General features: G+C 44.5%; 1 protein-coding gene across 13 annotated transcripts in view; it reads left to right on the top strand.

Moving 5' to 3' along the window:
• The window catches only part of MEF2C (myocyte enhancer factor 2C), a 375,780-nt gene that overhangs the window by 110,174 nt on the left and 246,259 nt on the right, over window positions 1-19,347 (top strand). The window contains exon 1 of one of the 13 annotated variants that reach the window (XM_040341945.1): window positions 15,180-15,519. The exons of the other annotated variants lie outside the window; for them this stretch is intronic. The gene's annotated coding sequence lies outside the window, so the exon portion shown is untranslated. Of the gene's footprint in view, window positions 1-15,179; window positions 15,520-19,347 lie in introns of those variants that run through there. 13 annotated transcript variants of the gene reach the window in all.

Genomic DNA, 19,347 nt, shown 5'->3' with positions numbered 1-19,347 from the left:
AAAATTCTTACCCTGATCTTTGACACTGACCTTGACCTTAACACTAACCCTGGCACTGACCTAGATCAAACCTTGTTGGATTTTCTTTATTATTATTATTATTTTTTTTTTTTTTTTTATGCACACTCAGTCTCCTCCATTCACAGAGAAAGAAAACACAGTGGCTGACATCACAATGACTGATCACTGTGATAGCCAATCACAGGGATCAGGTGACCCAGAATCGGTAGTTCCGGGTCCAGATCCTTAGTACGAGGCCTGAGGCTCTCTGTGAGATCCTGGTCTCTGGACTGGGAGCGTGCCATGCGGAATGCTCCCAGTACAAGGGGGGATACATGAAAAAATACCCAGTCCAGTGGGGCCGCATATTTGCGTATGGTCGGCGTGAAGGGGTTAAAAAAAACTGTGTTTAGCTCTTCCCCAGCGCCCCCTTATACTTACCTGAGCATGGTCTGGAGCCAGCGATGTGCCCGAGAGCAGTGGTTTTCTATGCTCTCTCTTTCCTTACTGGACATGGAGACAGCATAGGGAGCCATTGACTCTGGCCGCTGTAAATCACAGCTAGTGAACAGAGAGTGGAGGTGGGGCCAAGGGACTTGCTATGGGGGTACTTGACACGGGAGGAGAAACTAGAAAAAACAGCAGGGGAACCCATAAAGAGGAGTATTGGGGCTGCTCTATGCAAAACCATTGCACAGAGCAACTAACATGTTTATTATTAAAAATTCAAAAAAGTCACTTTAAACTGTCAGGCCTCGTACACACGACAGAGTTTCTCGGCAGAATTCACAGAGAAACTTGGTCAAACTCGGATTCTGCCGAGAAACTCTGTCGTCTGTACACTTTTGGCCCGATGGAGCCGCCGAGGAACTCGTCGAGAAAATAGAGAACATGTTCTCTATTTTCTCGTTGTTCTATGGGAGAAGGCGGCCCGCCGAGCTCCTCGGCGGCTTCATCCCTGAACTCGACGAGGAACTCGACGTGTTTGGCACGTCGAGTTCCTCGGCCGTGTGTACGAGGCCTCAGGGGCAGGGCCGGATTAACAATGGGGCTGATGGAGCTGCAGCTCCAGGCCCCTTTCTCAAGATAGGCCCATTTGCCCAAAAAAAAAAAAAAAAAAATTTTTTTTTTTTTTTTTAAGAATTTTTTTTTTTCTAAGATCGAATTTGGGGGGTTGTAGCTCGATGACCACAGGTCACAGAAACCCTACATTTGGGGGTAGGCATGGGAAGACCTACCCCACAACTAGTTAAAATTTGGGACGGCTAGGTCAGGAGGGGTAGTCTCTCAGCCAGACCAGATTATGCAGGAACTGGCGGGTTTCTATGAAGCCCTGTACAGTTCCGGCGCGGCATATACCCAGGAGGATCTGGAGCTATATTTGACCCAATTGACCTTCCCGGGACTGTCAGCTAATCAGCGTATTTCGCTGGAGAAACCAGTTACTGTTGAGGAACTGCAAGAGGCAGTCAGTGCCTTCCCTAATTGTAAAGCCCCGGGGGAGGATGGGCTGCCCATGGAGGTATACAAACAGTATTCGGGGGTGTTGCTGCCACAGCTTTTGCAGGTTTTTAACAGCGCCAGGGAGGGAGGGACTTTGCCCCCTTCCATGTCCAAAGCAAATATAGTACTGTTACTTAAGCCAGGCAAGGATCCCGTGGACCCGGGGGCCTACCGTCCCATTTCCTTATTACAGAGTGACGTTAAGATCCTGGCCAAGGTGCTCGCCATCCGGCTAAATGGGGTGGTGACTTCCATAGTACATGGAGACCAAGCCGGGTTCATGCCTAACAAATCAACGGCGGTTAATTTGAGAAGGTTGTTCCTTAATATACAAGCGCGGGCAGACAACATGGGCAGTAGGGCTCTACTATCCTTAGACGCAACAAAAGCCTTTGATAGTATCGATTGGAATTATCTTTGGACCGTTTTGCGGAAATTCGGATTTGGCCCTATCTACATTTCCTGGGTGCGGCTGCTGTACAGCCAGCCGCAGGCAGCGATACGGACATTTGGCTCGTTGTCGGCGGGCTTTGCACTGAGGAGGGGGACACGGCAGGGTTGCCCCCTGTCCCCCCTCCTCTTTGCCCTGGCTATTGAGCCGCTGGCCATTAGTATCAGGGCTAACCCCCGCATCACCGGTTTTTGCTATGGCGACATGCAGGAAAAGGTGATGTTGTATGCTGATGATACGCTTCTTCTGCTGGGAGACACGGACTCCTCCCTTAGAGAGGCTATGATGGCAATCACAGAGTTTGGAAAATTCTCTGGCTTGCTCATAAACTGGACAAAGTCAGCACTGCTTCTGTTGGATGGTGATGACACACAAGTAATTAACGCTGTTTGCCCCTTATCCATTACTTCATCCTTTAAATATCTAGGGGTACAGGTAACGGCCCGGCCACGAGATTTCATACATCTAAATATTTCCCCCCTGTTGCTGAGGTTTAGGGATAAGGTTAAAACTTGGAAGGCCCTGCTTCTGTCGGTTGCTGGGAGGGTGAATCTAATCAAGATGATACTCATGCCGCAACTGCTGTACTTTCTACACAACACCCCCATGGTCATCCCCCTGAAAGTCTTTCATACCGTGAACAGTATTTTTCGGGGACTTATCTGGAAGGATAAGAACCCTAGGATTAAGTTGGAACACCTGCAGAGACCTAAAGATAGCGGGGGATTGGCGCTGCCAAACCCCTGGCTATACTATTTGGCGGCTCAGATGCAGCAGCTGGTTGGCATGTTTCGGCCGACGGTGCGGTCCTCGGCTCAGAGGCTTATGGAGCACACCGTGGGCGGAGGTCCGATCCCTGAGGCGTTGGAGGCGCAGGCATTTGCTAGACCGCACAAGAAGCTCCCCACATTTAGTCTGATTCAGAAGGTATGGAATAAGGTTAAATATGTCCAAGGCGCAGAGGGTTACACGAAGTACAGTCCCATATGGCTAAATGACACGTACACTGAACTGGCTAAACTACAGTCCGGTGCCAGGTGGAAACACTATGGGATTACACACCTTACCCAAATATTCCGAAACGGGGTACTTCGCACGTTTCCGGAATTGCGGGAGGCGTTTGGCCTGCCACAGTCCATGTACTTCTCATACATACAGTTGAGACACGCAGTGGCGGCACAGGGTCGCTCCTCTGAGTGGTGCCTGTCGCCGACCCCTGCTTTTGATCTTCTGGGGGAGGCTGGGACGTCTAAGGGCTTTATCTCCCAATGCTATGCCATCCTGTTACAGTATGTGATGAAGCAGCATCCCCTGAAGATACGGGAAAGGTGGGAAGCTGATGCAGGGGACTTGGACGGGGAACAATGGGAGGAAATTTTTCAGGCAGTAGGCAAGTGCTCACTGAATGTCTCACAGAGGCTCACGCAACTGTACATTTTGTTACGAATATATTATACCCCACACAGACTCCATAGAATGAACCCACAGCTCGACCCTACCTGCACCAGGTGCAAGAGAGACCATGGAGACCTGATACATATGCTGTGGAGATGCCCAAAACTCCACACATATTGGGCGGGAGTCGTGAGTACCATCAACTCAGCATTTGGAGTGTCTCTTCCGCAGGACCCGAGGGCTTGTCTCTTGGGGGCTCTGGAGGAGTATGAATGGGAGGAGATGGACAGGGAGGCGGTGCAAAGGGTCTTATTCCAAGCTAGGAAGCTTATTATGGTTCACTGGAAGGCCGAGGCTCCTCCGACGCTGGCTGAATGGATCAATAACATTGGGACAGTGCTGAGGATGGAGAAGGTGATATATCAACACAGGGGTAATGCCCAAAAATTTGAGAAGTTATGGGCAAAGTGGCTGGATGTGCCGGGTCTGGCCCCTGTGGACCTGGTGATGGACAGGCTTCTGGGCATTAATATTGGGTGAGGTGGGCATTGAGCCAATTGTCGGGAGGGAAATGTTTGACTTGCTGGGGGGGGGGGGGTTTACCTCCTGTTCATAGATGTATTCTGAGTAAGTGGCTGTCTCGCTGCAGATCTTTATTTTCCCCGCACTGTTAAGGGGACTTTGTATACCTTGTACCTCTGTAAACTAAACTAAATAAAATTTTGTTGGATTAAAAAAAAAAATTTGGGACGGCTATCATTTATGGTTCCGGAGATACGGGCCTGCTTGCACAGCCTGTCAGAAGCTACATTCAGAGCGGCCAATATAAATACAAGCTGACACACTACAGTAGACTGATAGGATCACAGTGCTTATAATAATTATTTGTATATTACTCATGGTAATTAACCCCTTGCCACCCAGGCCAATTCTGACACTTCTCTACTACATGTAAAAATCATCATTTGTTTTTTGCTAGAAAATTACTCTATGGTGGTCTTTGTACTTTTTATGTTGCAGGGTACAGAGCTGCACGATTCTGGCTAAAATGAGAATTGCAATTTTTTTGCTTAGAAGATAGATCACGATTCTCTCACGATTGTTGCGGCGTAACATCATCTTTCACATAAAAAAAAAAAAAAAAAATATATGGGCTAACTTCACTGTTTTGTTTTTATGGTTTTTATTATTCATTGAAGTGGGAAAATGCAGTGTGACATAACATATTGCAGCAATAGCCATTGTATTCCCTAGAGTCTATGCTAAAATATATATAATGTTTGGCAGTTCCAAGTAATTTTCTAGCAAATAATATTGCTTTCTAACTTAAGAAACAAGTGTTGGACTTTAAGTGGTTACATTTAGTTACAATGTTAGTTAGTTACAATGTTTCATTTTGTTTACAAACTTGGTAGACTGCCCACATTTTTTCTTTACACACAGAAGTTTATCCCTTTGATCTAAGAAGGAAGTGTTAGTTACAATGTTTCCTGTTAAAAACTTGGCAGACTGCCCAGGTATTTTCTTTTGATAGCTGAAAGTCTCTCCACTTGTTATATGAAAGAATCAGCAAACTCTGCATTGAAGATCGTCAGGGGGGTTGAATCGAGATCACGATTTTTTTAACGATTAATTGTGCACGATTAATGTTTCATTCATTAAAAAAACAGTTAGTTAGTTAAGTTAGCACAATTTTTTTTGGTATCCTAAGCGATGCTTTACATTTTTTTAGGTTACATGTTTAGAGTTACAGAGGAGGTCTAGTACTAGAATTATTGTTCTCGCTCTAACGATCGTGGCGTATGTAACCTGTGTGTATCTGGCTCTGATACTACCAGTGCCTACCCAGCCACTGACTAGTATCTCTCCCCAGCCTGTCCCCACACACCCTCTCACCTGCTGACCTGTGGATGGGGGAATCACTCCTGCAGTGTTATTGTGTTCTTCCAGTGCGTACAATGATCAGTGTTGCTAACTTTAGCTGGCAGCACTGATTGTTTTAAGAAAAAAAAACAGGCTGGTTGTACTCAAGTTGATTAATTGATTGACTTGTGTAAAACCAGCTAGCCCATACATAGATTGACTATGGCTGGTCTCTGCATAATTGGCGTAATTTCAATCCTTGTATGACCTGCTTAACCACTGCTCAGTCCCTAAATATCCTTCCACTCCTGTACATAGTGCTCACTGTCATACTCTCCACACTCCTCTCCTGTACATAGTGCCCACTGTCATACTCTCCACACTTCTCTCCTATACATAGTACCCACTGTCATACCCTACACACTCCTCTCCTGTACATAGTGCCCACTGTCATACCCTCCACAATCCTCTCCTATACATAGCGCCCACTGTCATACCCTACACACTCCTCTCCTGTACATAGTGCCTGCTGTCATACACTTCTCTCCTGTACTTAGTGCCCACTGTCGCACCCTCCACACTCCTCTCCTGTACATACTGCTCACTGTCATACCCTCCACACTCCTCTCCTATACATAGTGCCCACTGTCATACCCTCCACACTCCTCTCCTATACATAGTGTTCACTGTCATACCCTCCACACTCCTCTCCTATACATAGAGCCCACTATCATACCGTCTACATTCCTCTCCTGTACATACTGCCCACTGTCATACCCTCCACACTCCTCTCCTGTACATACTGCCCCATCATACCCTCCACACTTCTCTCTGGTACGTACTACCCTCTGTCATACCCCCTCACTCTTCCTGTACATACTGCCCATTGTCATACCCTTCACACTCCTCTCCTGTACATAGTGCTTTTTTCCGTACCCTTTGTACTCCTCTCCTGTACATAGTGCCCACTGTTAGACTCTCCACATTCCTCTCCCTCACCTGCACATACTTCCCACTTATATACCGTCCATACTCCTCCCCTATGTCGCTTACCCACAAAAACAGTTCTTTAAAATTATACTGAATATCCTCAATGTTACCAGCTCTAGAATGGACACACTTTTGTTAGTTCAACTAAAGGAAATATCAGTTCTCATATTTGTTCTGCCCCATTATTAGTACTCATTTAATTTTGTGATTACTACTATAATGTATAGAGGAACATCGGGGATCTCAGCTACTCTAAATATAGCACTTATATAAAAAAGTGGCCCTGAAAATATTTTTTAAATGTTGGCAACTGTGCACTTAGGCACTGCCCAAGGGCCACCGTCCACCGGGTCAGTAGGGGGCCCCATGAGAGGCCCTGGGATCCTGTGATAATAAAGTGGTAGTAAACTTTCCTGACATTACTACTTTTTAGAGGCCCTGGTGTAGGTTATGCCACAACGTACAAGTATGCACAGAATATTAGCACATTAGTGTACACTTCAATTTTCAGACTGAGCCCTCCAGTGCTGCGATGAATCAGGCGGGGCCTGGACACTTCCATCTTCAACCGGTCTTCCTTCTGGGTTCTGTGCCTTTGGTCACTTGCCTTGGCTGGGCTGCGTTCATGTCATTCCCACGCATTTATTTATTATTTATTACACCCCATTCACACCTCCGCGACAAAACGCCCGACGCCGGCCGTTCGTGCCGCTGGAGGGGAGAATTCCCATTGCTGTCTATGAGATGGTTCACATCTCATAGACGCCGTACACCTGCGGCATGAAAAAAAGTCCCGGACCCTTTTTTTCAGGCGGCATTGGCGTTCGGCCATATAAAGCAATAGGAAGGATTTGTAAAAAAAAAGTTACACTATTCGCGGCAAAATACGCCGCGTACGCGGCGTTACTTGTCGCGGAGGTGTGAATGCAGCCTAAAAGGCCCCACCAAAATCCTCAGCACCAGGCCCATGATGTTCTTAATCTGGCCCTGCTCAGGGGTGCCAGCTGTCCCTGGGGGATCCTGACAGTTTCCCTTGGTTTTCTTATCAAACTGTCCATGTCAAGCATGGAAGCAGATTCATCCTGGTGTGATCAGTTTGCAACCATGTAATGTATGCTAGGAGATACAGGACACCATGCTCATGCAGAGTCCTGTATCTGCCATGGTCAGTTTTGTGGCACCCCCCTCAAACGCTGCAGCCTGTACAAGCCGTGCACACACAGACAAGGAACTTCCCCACTTTGTGTCACACAATGACCACCCATTTGCAGTACAGCCCCCCCCCTCTTGTTATGGGTGGAGGAGGAGATAAAGGGGGCTGTGTAGTCCCGTGACTGCAAGATAAAAGCTGAAAAGAGGTGTATATTACTTATTTTGGGTGAATGTAGAGTTAAATGAAAGTATAACTAAAGGAAAAACTTTTCTTTTCTTTTGTTTTAAATAGATCGGAGAGGTTTTAAAAATCTTGTCAGGTTTTTACTGCTGTCTGTGCCCCCCCGTTAAGGAGATTCATCTCTATTTGTTCTGTTTACCATTATCATTGAAAGTGAAAGTAAAAGAAAATCCCACATTTTGGGTTGTCCCCAGAAAAGTAATAGAGGAGAAATCTTCCAATGGGGACACTAGTTCTGGTGACCTTGGAGTCCCCTAGGAATTCCCTTCATTTGCAGGTATTTCCTCTCACTTCCTGTTAGGCTACTGGACAGGAAGTGAAGAGAAATTTCCACAATAAGACACAGATGGTGAAAAGGATCTGACAGGAGTTATAACCCTCTCTCTATCCAAAATGAAAAAAAAAAAAAAAGCTTTGCATATAATTCTACTTTAAAGCGGAGTTCCAGGCTTTTTTTGTTTGTTAAAAGTCAGCAGCTGCAAAAAGTTTAGCTGCTGACTTTTAATAAACAAACACTTACCTGTTCCACGTTCCAGTTATGTGGGCGCACAGACCCCCGTTCCTCTCCCCCTCCTCTCCTCGGCAGCCTCCATTGATGCTGTGGGCACCCGGCCGTGACAGCTTGCGGCTTCACGGCCGAGCGCACACTGCACATGCGCGAGTCACGCTGCAGTCTCCCAGTGGACGGCAATCTACTGAGACCTGTCACTTGTCCCTGAAGATTGTCGAGAGGGAGTGGCCGCCTAAGGGGAGAGGAGAGGAACCAGGAAGTGGGACAGGAAGTCCCCCTCAAAACTAAGCACCCACTCCCCCCCAAAAAAATGACATGCCAAATGTGGCATGTAAGGCGACGAGGAGTGCTTAAAGAAAGAAGTTCCACCCCACTTTCTTTCCCAGCCACAACCCCCACCCCGCTGCACCTAAACACTTACCTGACTCCTGTCACTGCCAGTGACAACAATGGTGTAATGTTTACCTTATTCCTAATTTTGGCAGGCTCCCTCCATCTGCATGACCGGTACAATGCACAGCTATTGGGCCTGCATTGCACTTGATGACTTCATCATCTGGCCAGTGGTCACACTCTGACGTCATCAAGTGAGATGAAGGAGGATAACCGTGCATTGTAGCTGAGGATCGCAAAGGCCGATCACGACCCAGAGCTTTGCAAAGAAAAGCCTGCGGGAGCAAGGATTAATGTAAGTACTGCACCTTATTCCTCTATCTAAAGGAGACGTTTGGGGTTTAAGTATACAAACAAACACACATATTCACCTTTATGCTGCAGCAGTGGTGTGATGCTGCAGCTGTCTCCCATTGTCTCCAAGACTGAGAACTGAGCTCAAAAATGCTCAATTATCAGTGTTCTCTGAGCGGGGAGCAGTGACTGTCAATCACTGGAGTGCGAAGCTGAAGAGGGGTAGGTGACTCTGGCTCTCAGCCATGCACTGACAACCAGAGCCAGCTGTCAATTAGGTAACTGGGAGCATCCCAACAATATGGTCGGAATCCTTCCAGAGCCTGGAGCTGCTTTGTGACATCAGCTAATAATAACCCCAGTATTGGCTGATTCTGGGTCACAGCAGAGCGAAAGAAAGTGCACTCCTGTGACCCACAATAAAAATATGGCCAAAACATCTATGGCCATACAAGCGGCTTGCTACCCACTTGATGGGGGGGAGGAACCCAATAAATCTGGCGGGGGACCCAAGAAAATGAAGATCAGGGCTACGCTGTGCAAAAACATTGCACAGAGCAGGTAAGTATAACATGTTTGTTATTAAGATATAATAATTTAGTATAACTTTAAATATGGAGGGCCAGATTCAGGTATAATCGCCTATCTTTAGGCGGGCGTAGCGTATCTCAGATACACTACGCCGCCGTAAGTTTGAGCAGCAAGTTGTGTATTCACATAGTACTTGCGCTTAAACTTACGGCGGCACAGTGTAATTCAAAATAGGCTGGCTGGGGGCGTGTACTATGTAAAATAGTAGTGACCCCACGTTTTTGACGTTTTTAATAAACGGCGCCTGCGCCGTCCGTGGACATATCCCAGTGCACATGCTTCAAATGACGTCGGCAAATCGTCATGCTTTCGACGTGAACGTAAATTATGTCCAGCCCTATTCGCGAACGACTTACGCAAACAACGTAAAAAATTAAAATGTTGTCGCGGGAACGAGAGGCCATAATTAACATTGGCTGCGCCTCATAGACCCAGGGGTAACTTTACGCCGGAAAAAGCCTAACGTAAACAACGTAAAAAAATGTGCTGGGCGGACGTACGTTTGTGAATCAGCGTATCTACCTAATTTGCATATTCTACGCTTAAATCGACGGAAGCGCCACCTAACGGCCAGCGTAACTATGCAGCCTAAGATACGACAGTGTAAGAGACTTACGCCGTTTGGATCTTAGGGAAATCTATGCGTAACTGATTCTAAGAATCAGGTGCATAGATACGACGGCGCCCAATCGGACTTACGACGGCGTATCTGGAGATACGCCGTCGTAAGTCTCTGTGAATCTGGCCCGGTGGCTGCATTAGTTTTCTATTTTAGTGTTTTCTTATTTTATTTCACCAGATGATCCTGCCAGTAACACTCTTCCTGTCTAAGGGTGTCTGCATTCTGGATGACGTAGTAACGCAGACACTGTTGAACGTCAGCATTGTCAGTCTGGGGGAGGGTAATGACAGATGGACTTGACTAACAAACTAAAGCTGAACTCCAGCTAATGCTTTATAAGCAGTTGGAGGCGTATCCCTTGATATCGTGCACACAAAACGCATTGGGAGGGGGCTATGTGCTGACATCACGCTGCCTCGTCCACATGTTTGGAGCGGCGGCTGACATTTTTGTTTCTTCCTGGAGGAAGGAATCCATGCTGCCAACATGGTTGCCCAAAGGATTACTTACTGAAACGTGTTTATGTCTCATTTCTGGTAACTGTGCAGATATTCAACACAAATGTTAGTGTTATTTGGTGGATATCATTCTTTGCTTGATATTCTAATACCTTTGGTGAGCGTATAGTACACCTATAGATTATATACTGGGTGGACTTCTCACATATTATTGACTTTTTTCACAGTTGCATATAATTCACTTCACTATTATCTGGATTTTTTTTTATTATTGTTGTATATCCACTTAAGGACCGGACCAATATGCTGCTAAATGACCCAAGGGGTTTTTACAATTCGGCACTGCGTCGATTTAACAGACAATTGCGCGGTCGTGCGACGTGGCTCCCAAACAAAATTGGCGTCCTTTTTTCCCCACAAATAGAGCTTTCTTTTGGTGGTATTTGATCACCTTTGCGGTTTTTATTTTTTGCGCTATAAACAAAAATAGAGAGACAATTTTGAAAAAAATTCAATATTTTTTACTTTTTGCTATAATAAATATCCCCCAAAAACATATATAACATTTTTTTTTCTCAGTTTAGGCCGATACGTATTCTTCTACCTATTTTTGGTAAAACAAATCACAAAAAGCGTTTATCAATTGGTTTGCGCAAAATTTATAGCGTTTACAAAATAGGGGGTAGTTTTATTATTTTTTTTTTTTACTACTAATGGCGGCGATCAGCGATTTTTTTCGTGACTGCGACATTATGGCGGACACTTCGGACAATTTTGACACATTTTTGGGACCATTGTCATTTTCACAGCAAAAAAATGCATTTAAATTGCATTGTTTATTGTGAAAATGACAGTTGCAGTTTGGGAGTTAACCACAGGGGGAGCTGTAGGAGTTAGGGTTCACCTAGTGTGTGTTTACAACTGTAGGGGGTGTGGCTGTAGGTCTGACGTCATCGATCGAGTCTCCCTATAAAAGGGATCACTCGATCGATGCAGTCGCCACAGTGAAGCACGGGGAAGCCGGGTTTACATACGGCTCTCCCCGTTCTTCAGCTCCGGGGAGCGATCGCGAGGGGGCGGCTAGAAAAGAATAGCCGCGCCCTCGTCCCGGATCGCTCCTGAAGCCACGGGAACCGCCGCATGTACGGGGGGGGGGGTCCCGATCAGACCCCCGGCCCACGTCTAGGCAGGGACGTACAGGTACGCCAATGTGCCTGTCCGTGCCATTCTGCCGACGTAAATGTACATGCGGCGGTCCGGAAGTGGATATACACAATATTACCAAAAGTATTGGGACGCTTGCCTTTACATGCACATGAACTTTCATGGCATCCCAGTCTTAGTCTGTACTGTTCAATATTGAGTTGGCCCAATCTCTTTATGGAACCCTCCCCCCCCTCCGGTGTCAGATTTGGCACTTTTCAGGGGGGAGGGGGGAGCAGATACCCGTCTAATACAGGTATTTGCTCCCACTTCCTGGCATAGATCACCTTGGTGATCTACGCCTTTTCTGGCGCCTACTCTGTGCCCCCGCGTCTTCTGGGAGAACACAGTGGGGACCAGTGTAGACGCGCAGCGCGACTCGCGCATGCGCAGTACGAAACCGGGAAGTGAAGCCGCAATGCTTAATTTCCTGATTCCCTCACCGAGGATGGTAGCAGGGGCGGACGAGAGCCGAGCTATTGCTCGGCCTCGGCTGCCAACATCACGGGCACCATGGACACGTAATCCATATATTAAAAGTCAGCAGCTGCAGTATTTGTAGCTGCTGGCTTTTAGGATTTTTTTTTTAAGTGGGACCTCCGCTTTAAGGTGTCAGCGTACCAAGACATTTTGTTCAATTTCATGCTCCCAACTAGTTCCAGTGAAGGGAACTCTTCCTGTTCCAACATGACTGCGCACCAGTGCACAAATCAAGGTCCATAAAGACATGGGAGATAGAGTTTGGGGTGGAGGAACTTGACTGGTCTGCACAGTGTCCTGACCTCAACCCAATAGAACACCTTTGGGATGAATTAGAGTGGGAGCCAGGCCTTCTCGTCCACATCAGTGCCTGACCTCATAAATGTCCTTCTGGAAGAATGGTCAAACATTCCCATAGACACACTCCTAAACCTTGTGGACAGCCTTCCCAGAAGAGTTGAAGCTGTTATAGCTGCAAAGGGTGGAATAACTCAATATTGAGCCTTATAGACTAAGACTGGGATGCCATGAAAGTTCATGTGCATGTAAAGGCAGGCGCCCCAATAATTTTGGTAATATAGTGCATATATATGTTGTTACTTTTATTAAGCGCTGCACATTTTGTTATGTGGATTTCAATCACAAGGTTTTGTACAGTCACATTGGGGGTTATTTACGAAAGGCAAATCCACTTTGCACTACAAGTGCAAACTACAAGTGTAAAGTACACTTGAAATTGCACTGAAAGTACACTTGGAAGAGCAGTCGCTGTAAATCAGAGGGGAAGCTCTGAAATGAGGGGAAGCTCTGCTGATTTTATTATCCAATCATGTGCAAGCTAAAAATGCTTTTTTTTTTTTTACCTTGCATGTCCCCCTCGGAACTACAGCGACTGCACTTCCAAGTGCACTTTCAGTGCAATTCCAAGTGCACTTTGCACTTGTAGTTTGCACTTGTATTGCAAAGTGGATTTGCCTTTTGTAAATAACCCCCATTGTGTCTGCCACACTCTGGGGGTTATTTACGAAAGGCAAATCCACTTTTGCACTACAAGTGCAAACTGCACTTGAAATTGCACTGAATATGCACTGCTATATCAATCGGTGGCTCACTACCGTTATTGTATATTTGAAGTTGCAGCAAACAGTTTTTTTTTTTTTCTTTTGGAGTATTGGTTTTATATAAATAAATAAATGCTGACCACTGTAAGCACCCCTGTTAGTAGTAAATGATGTGTCTCATCCCTCTAACCTTTGCTGGACTGCTTGAAAGTAAGTTAAGAATTACTGGGCATGTAAAAATAAAGGGAAAAAAAGCCTAAAAAAAAGAAAACAAATGCAAACACTATGGGCCAGATCCACAAAGAACTTACAACGGCGCATCTATTGATACGCCGCGTAACTGCTAGGTTGCTCCGGCGTATCTTCGTTTTGTATCCACAAAACAAGATACGCCTGAAGCTGGGCTAGATCCGACTGGCGTACGTCCTAGTACGCCGTCGGATCTAAGGTGCATATTTACGCTGGCCACTAGGTGCCGCTTCCGTCGATTTCCACGTCGAGTATGCAAATTAGCTAGATACGCCAATCCACAAACGTACGTCAGGCCGGCAAATTTTTTTACGTTGTTTCCGTAAGGCTTTTTTCGGCGTAAGGTTACCCCTGCTATATAAGGCGTACTCAATGTTAAAGCGGGAGTTCACCCATTTATTAATTTATTTTTTTTCTCCCCTTAGATTCCTGCTCGTTCGGTCTAGGGGAATTGGCTATTTGTATTAAAATATGAGCAGTACTTACCTGGGTCTTCGGGAGCGGGCGTTCCTTCTTGATTGACAGTCTTCCGAGAGGCTTCCGACGGTCGCATCCATCGCGTCACTCGTAGCCGAAAGAAGCTGAACGTCGGTGCGGCTCTATACTGCGCCTGCGCACCGACGTTCGGCTTCTTTCGGAAAATCGTGACGCGATGGATGCGACCGTCGGAAGCCTCTCGGAAGACTGTCAATCAAGAAGGAACGCCCATTCCCGCAGCCCATACCCGGAAGCGACGGAGAGGATGCATCTCGTAAACGGGTAAGTACTGCACATATTTTAAAACAAATAGCCGATTCCCCTAGAGAAAACGAGCAGGAATCTAAGGGGAAAAAGTGCCCTCTAAGGGTGAACCCCCGCTTTAAGCTTGGACGTCGGGCCAGCGTCGAATTTTACGTTGTTTACGTCGTTTGCGTAAAACATTCGCAAATAGGGCTTTGCGTAGAATTACGTTCACGAAAGCATTGGCTTGTTGCGGGTTAATTTGGAGCATGCGCACTGGGATACCCCCACGGACGGCGCATGCGCCGTTAAAAAAAAACGTAATTTACGTCAGGTTAAGACGTATTAACATAAAACACGCCCCCATCTCATCTATTTGAAATGTGCGCCCTTACGCCGACACAGTTACACTACGCCGCCGTAACTTACGCAAATTCTTTCAGGATACGGAAAATACGCTGAAAGTTACGGCGGCGTAGTGTATCTGAGATACGCTACGCCGGACAGAAAAATGCGCGGAGGTACGTGGATCTGGCCCTGGATTTAAGGACCAGTAAGCTGCAATATATTACATGTTTGCGTTTGGGGTCAGATACACTTTAACCTTTGCAGTGCAGGAATTTATTTTTGTCATTTCCGGAAGTCATCATTGGATAATACATTTTATTTATGTCTTTTTTGTCTACACAACTTAAGGAGGAAAGTGGGACAGAGGGATTGGGATCCAGAAGAAGGACAGTCCCTTGAATTGTGAACCTTAGAGCCTGGAGAAGAGGAAGGGAAATGAGCAGGCACAATGCTTAAACACATAGAAAACACAGAGGGCTCGGAAATGTAACGGGAAGGTAGCGTGGAGATAAAAATAGGAAGCTATCTATCCAGAGGAGGATAAAGAGGAACAGAGGAGTGCAGAAGAGAGGGGGAGTGAACAGGGGAGGAAAGAAGGGAGAGAGAGGGAGGGAGAGGAAGAAAGAAGACAGAAGGGGGGGAGAGCAGCAGAGGGGGAGGTAAGAAAACGACACCTCGCCAGGCACTGAGTTTTAAATCCACTGCCTCTATTCCTCCTCTCCATGTTACAAAGGCTGAGAGCTGCTATTTTTCCCCCATTCGTCTCCTGTCACTTCCTTCCTGGACGACTCCTCTGACTTTCTCATGCTGCCAGCACACAGACACTTTGCTGACTGTACACAGCCATCCCTCCTCTGCCCACTGTTGGATTGAGTTGGTGCTTCACAAGTGAAAGAGTGGAGATCTCCAGGACTCCAGAAGAAGCCCTGCTCGCCTGGTCATCCCAATGAGAGAAGAACCTCTGAAGGACTGGTAACCTCAGCAGATGTCTCATGTAAGTAGGAGTTTTTGGTGAGGAGGTCAAGCTCCTTCTGCACATTAGACTGCCATGCTTGCTATGCTTAGCTGACATTGAAAAGTTTACAGTGGGTGCACTTCCAGGGCTCGTGACAACGACAGTTTATTTATTTATTATAGAACACCGACAACTTACGTACTGTACGTTGGCGTCAATCCGTGCCACGGGGGAGCTTGCACTCCCCGGTATCGCTCACTCTAAGGCCAATTTAGACAAGCCAACACGTCTTTGAAGCTTAGAAGGAAAGTCATGTAAGCACAGGGAGAACATGCAAACTCCATGCATCCTGGTCGGGATCTGAACCAAGAACCCCGGTGCTGCAAGCCACTTTAATCACTAAGCAACCGTGCTGCCCTGAGCTGTGTTTAGACTTTTCCCAGCATGCCGTGACCTTGTTCCACTTGTATCAAGTTGATCATTTTTTTCCAGAGCAGATCAAGTTGCATAAGAATATTGTAGCCATTAGACTCACTTCCTACAGGATGTGAACACTGTCATTGCTAAGGAAAGCATGCCCCAACACTGTGTAGCTGGCACACGGTCCCAAATAGCTTGACATTAGTGTTGTACCTTGCTGGGTGTCACTAAAAGGTCATTTATTGCCACTTGAGCTCTTCATAAGAGCGGAGCTTCCCATGGCACATTGTCACTGTCAGGGGAAGCAATGTCATTTATTAGGCAGCATCCTTCCAAAGCACATTATACTATTTTAATTAGACGGCACAATTGCAATCAGCATAGCCAGAGCTCCCATCCTGCTTTCTTTTGCAAGTATTAACCTCGTTCTTAACCTTAAAACACCGCCGGTGTTTAATAATAAATAAAGATGATAGCGAAACCGAAGCCTGAATGATTTATATGCTTGAAGGAGCATGTCATGTTTTATTTTAGGTTTCCATGTATAGCTTTAAATCGCTGCCTGAGCGTAGATCAAAGTTAAGAGGTGAAGTGAGTTGGCACAGTAGTGCAGGCAGTGTTTTTTTATTTCCTGATCCTTACCGAAAAGTTTAATATTAAAAGACATCATGAAATATCAGTAGAGCGCAGGCACGTGTTCTCGCCTTGACGCCTGCAGTTCACTTCATCCCCCGGTAGAACGGTGATGTTTGTTGTTATGCTGCTCCAGTGACTTTTTGTCTTTTCTCTGACATTTACAAAACAACTTTTGTCATGGGATGCACAGACTTATGATGTTGATAAATATGATCATAAGAAAGTCTAATACCATAAACCTTGGCAGAGCTTGCCACCAAAAACACCTGCACTCAACCACACCGCACACCCTTCCCATTAAAAGATTGGCACTTCACGTAACTACTAAAATACCTTTAATTGATACATTATACGTGTTACCATATGTTGATCTTTCAATAAAAACATTTGAACGAGAAAAAAGATTGGCACTTTAAGAAGTACAGGAATGTATGGCATTTACTTTGGAAAAACTATTCTTTTTTCTTTTTTTTTTTACCTATACGTATAGTTTTTAACTTTTTCTTAACATCTTTTTAAAACGCGTGTAAAAATCCGAAGGATTAGCAAACAAGGTTCAAAACCGATGCCACGCTTGTGCCCTTTGGCGTACTTCAATGTAGGCCAACGCTGACACATAGAGATGGCATGACATCATTTGGCCAACGTAAACAAACTTTTGTAATAAGCAAAATGTTTTCTCAGTAAGGAATACGGTGAATGATTAGCAATCAGAGCAAATGATCGTTTCCCGGTTACTTGAGATTGCATGCATTGATTCGCTTCTATCTAAATCAATAGTCACAAAGAAGTTGATCCAATTAGGGGACTGAACTCAATGTCTTGCCTTAAGTTCAATGCAGAAAGACGTTATCAATAATAAACTTATATGCATTTAAATATATATGTAAACTGAAATATGTTTTTAGCCCAAAATAAGATGGAAAAAAAAATATTTTAAGAAAAATGTCCTTTAAAATATACAGTTATAAGGAAATAAGGAAGATTTACTGACAGATTCAGCTTATCAATATTCAATTCCCATTAAAGTACGGCCATAGTAAATGTATATAGTCTTGCCATAGTAAATGTATATAGTCTTCCCATTATAAATGTATATAGTCTTCCCATAGTAAATGTATATAGTTTTTGTATAGTAAATGTATATAGTCTTCCCATAGTAAATGTATATAGTCTTCCCATAGTAAATGTATATAGTCTTTCCATAGTAAATGTAGATAATCTTTACATAGTAAATGTAGATAATTTTTCTATAGTAAATGTATATAGTCTTTCCATAGTAAATGTAACTTGTATCATTTAATTGCAACTTCAAATAAAGCTATAAAATATCACTTAATGTAAGATTGCTATCAATGCTCATATATGATGCCCCATGTCCATAGACATATATACTGTATGTACATGTCCAGATACATACATATATAGTATATTCAGCTCAAACACTGTCAATTAGCAGTCAGTGCCTTCTTAAAGCAGGTACTTTAAAGGTTTATCGCACACGTGCCTTAGTGTAGTGTGCGGCCGAGAGGGTCAGAACAGTGCTTAAGGTCAGGTAATTAATATTTAGTGCCTCTTCTAGGGCACATTCATCTCACAGCTGTATTGGCTGCCGGAGCGCTACAGAGTTTGGCTCTTTACTTGAATCTGTCATCCCTGTGAAATTAAATCAGCTTTGTTGATCCTCAAGTCGAGTGAACAGGGGTAACCCAGCGTTGTGTGCCGGATAAAAGAAGGATTAAGCAGTTCACTTGTCACTGTGATCGACCATAGATAACATCTGCACATGCAGGGCACACTCCTTGGTTATTTGATTATAGCCTAAGGAAGACTTATCCCTGTTTAGTCATGGCTTAACGTAACTCTTGCCAAAAAATAAGTAAAAAAAAAAAAAACAGTATATATATTGAACAATTTTTACCGGCTACATTAAAACACTACACTGATATAGGTGCATCAAAGAACCAATTTTGTTTGGCAATTAACATGGTGGTATAATAGGCATAATATCATCTCAGTATTAAAATAAATAATTGGCAATACAGATAAAAGAACGGAATCATTTAAATTATATACATTCAAGGTATAGGGGGTTACTGGCCAGACTGTAACTTTTTTCCAGCAAGTAAATGTACATTATAACAAGTTTGATCAGCACAGCACACCTGTATTTTGGGTAATCGTAGGAAATGCTTTGTTCTTACTATTATTTCGAATTTTAGAATGTTCTTTCTTGAATAATATTTTGGTAAAATTGGCTATATGAAAAAAAATCATTAAGTAAATATATACAGAAATGCAATTTTATCACGTGCCACATTTAAATGTCATTGAAGTGTTAAAGAAAGGAAAAATTAAGCAAACGTGGATTATTTTTTTTTATTTTGTTTTAGTATTTTACTGAATTTTGACATTGTCCAAGTTACAAAGCACGGGTTAATTTAATTGTCGAGGCTCATTTTGGAGATAAAAAAATGCAGACTCTTATTATCACCTGTCTGCTTTTTTTGTGATGTCTTTTATGGTCCTTAATATGCAGAAAACCTTACATGGATTCTTTTGTTTTAAATGTCCGTTATATGACTTTGCTTAGGTATGAATGTAATATATCTCGGACATATAGGTTGACTGTAATGCAATCATTAATACATATGTATTACATTCGTAGTCCTTAGAGTACGTCTACTTTGCTATATGCATTTCCTCCATGGATCTCTCTACCTGTTGAAGAGTTTCTAAAATGTTATCAGCTCACATTGCATTTCAAAATGTCGCTTTTTAGGGCTTTTACCCAAAGTTTACTTTTCACCA

This window comes from Rana temporaria, chromosome 1 (assembly GCF_905171775.1).
Source record: "Rana temporaria chromosome 1, aRanTem1.1, whole genome shotgun sequence".
NCBI classification, from domain to species: domain Eukaryota; kingdom Metazoa; phylum Chordata; class Amphibia; order Anura; family Ranidae; genus Rana; species Rana temporaria.
This window is presented reverse-complemented; position numbering and strand designations above follow the sequence as displayed.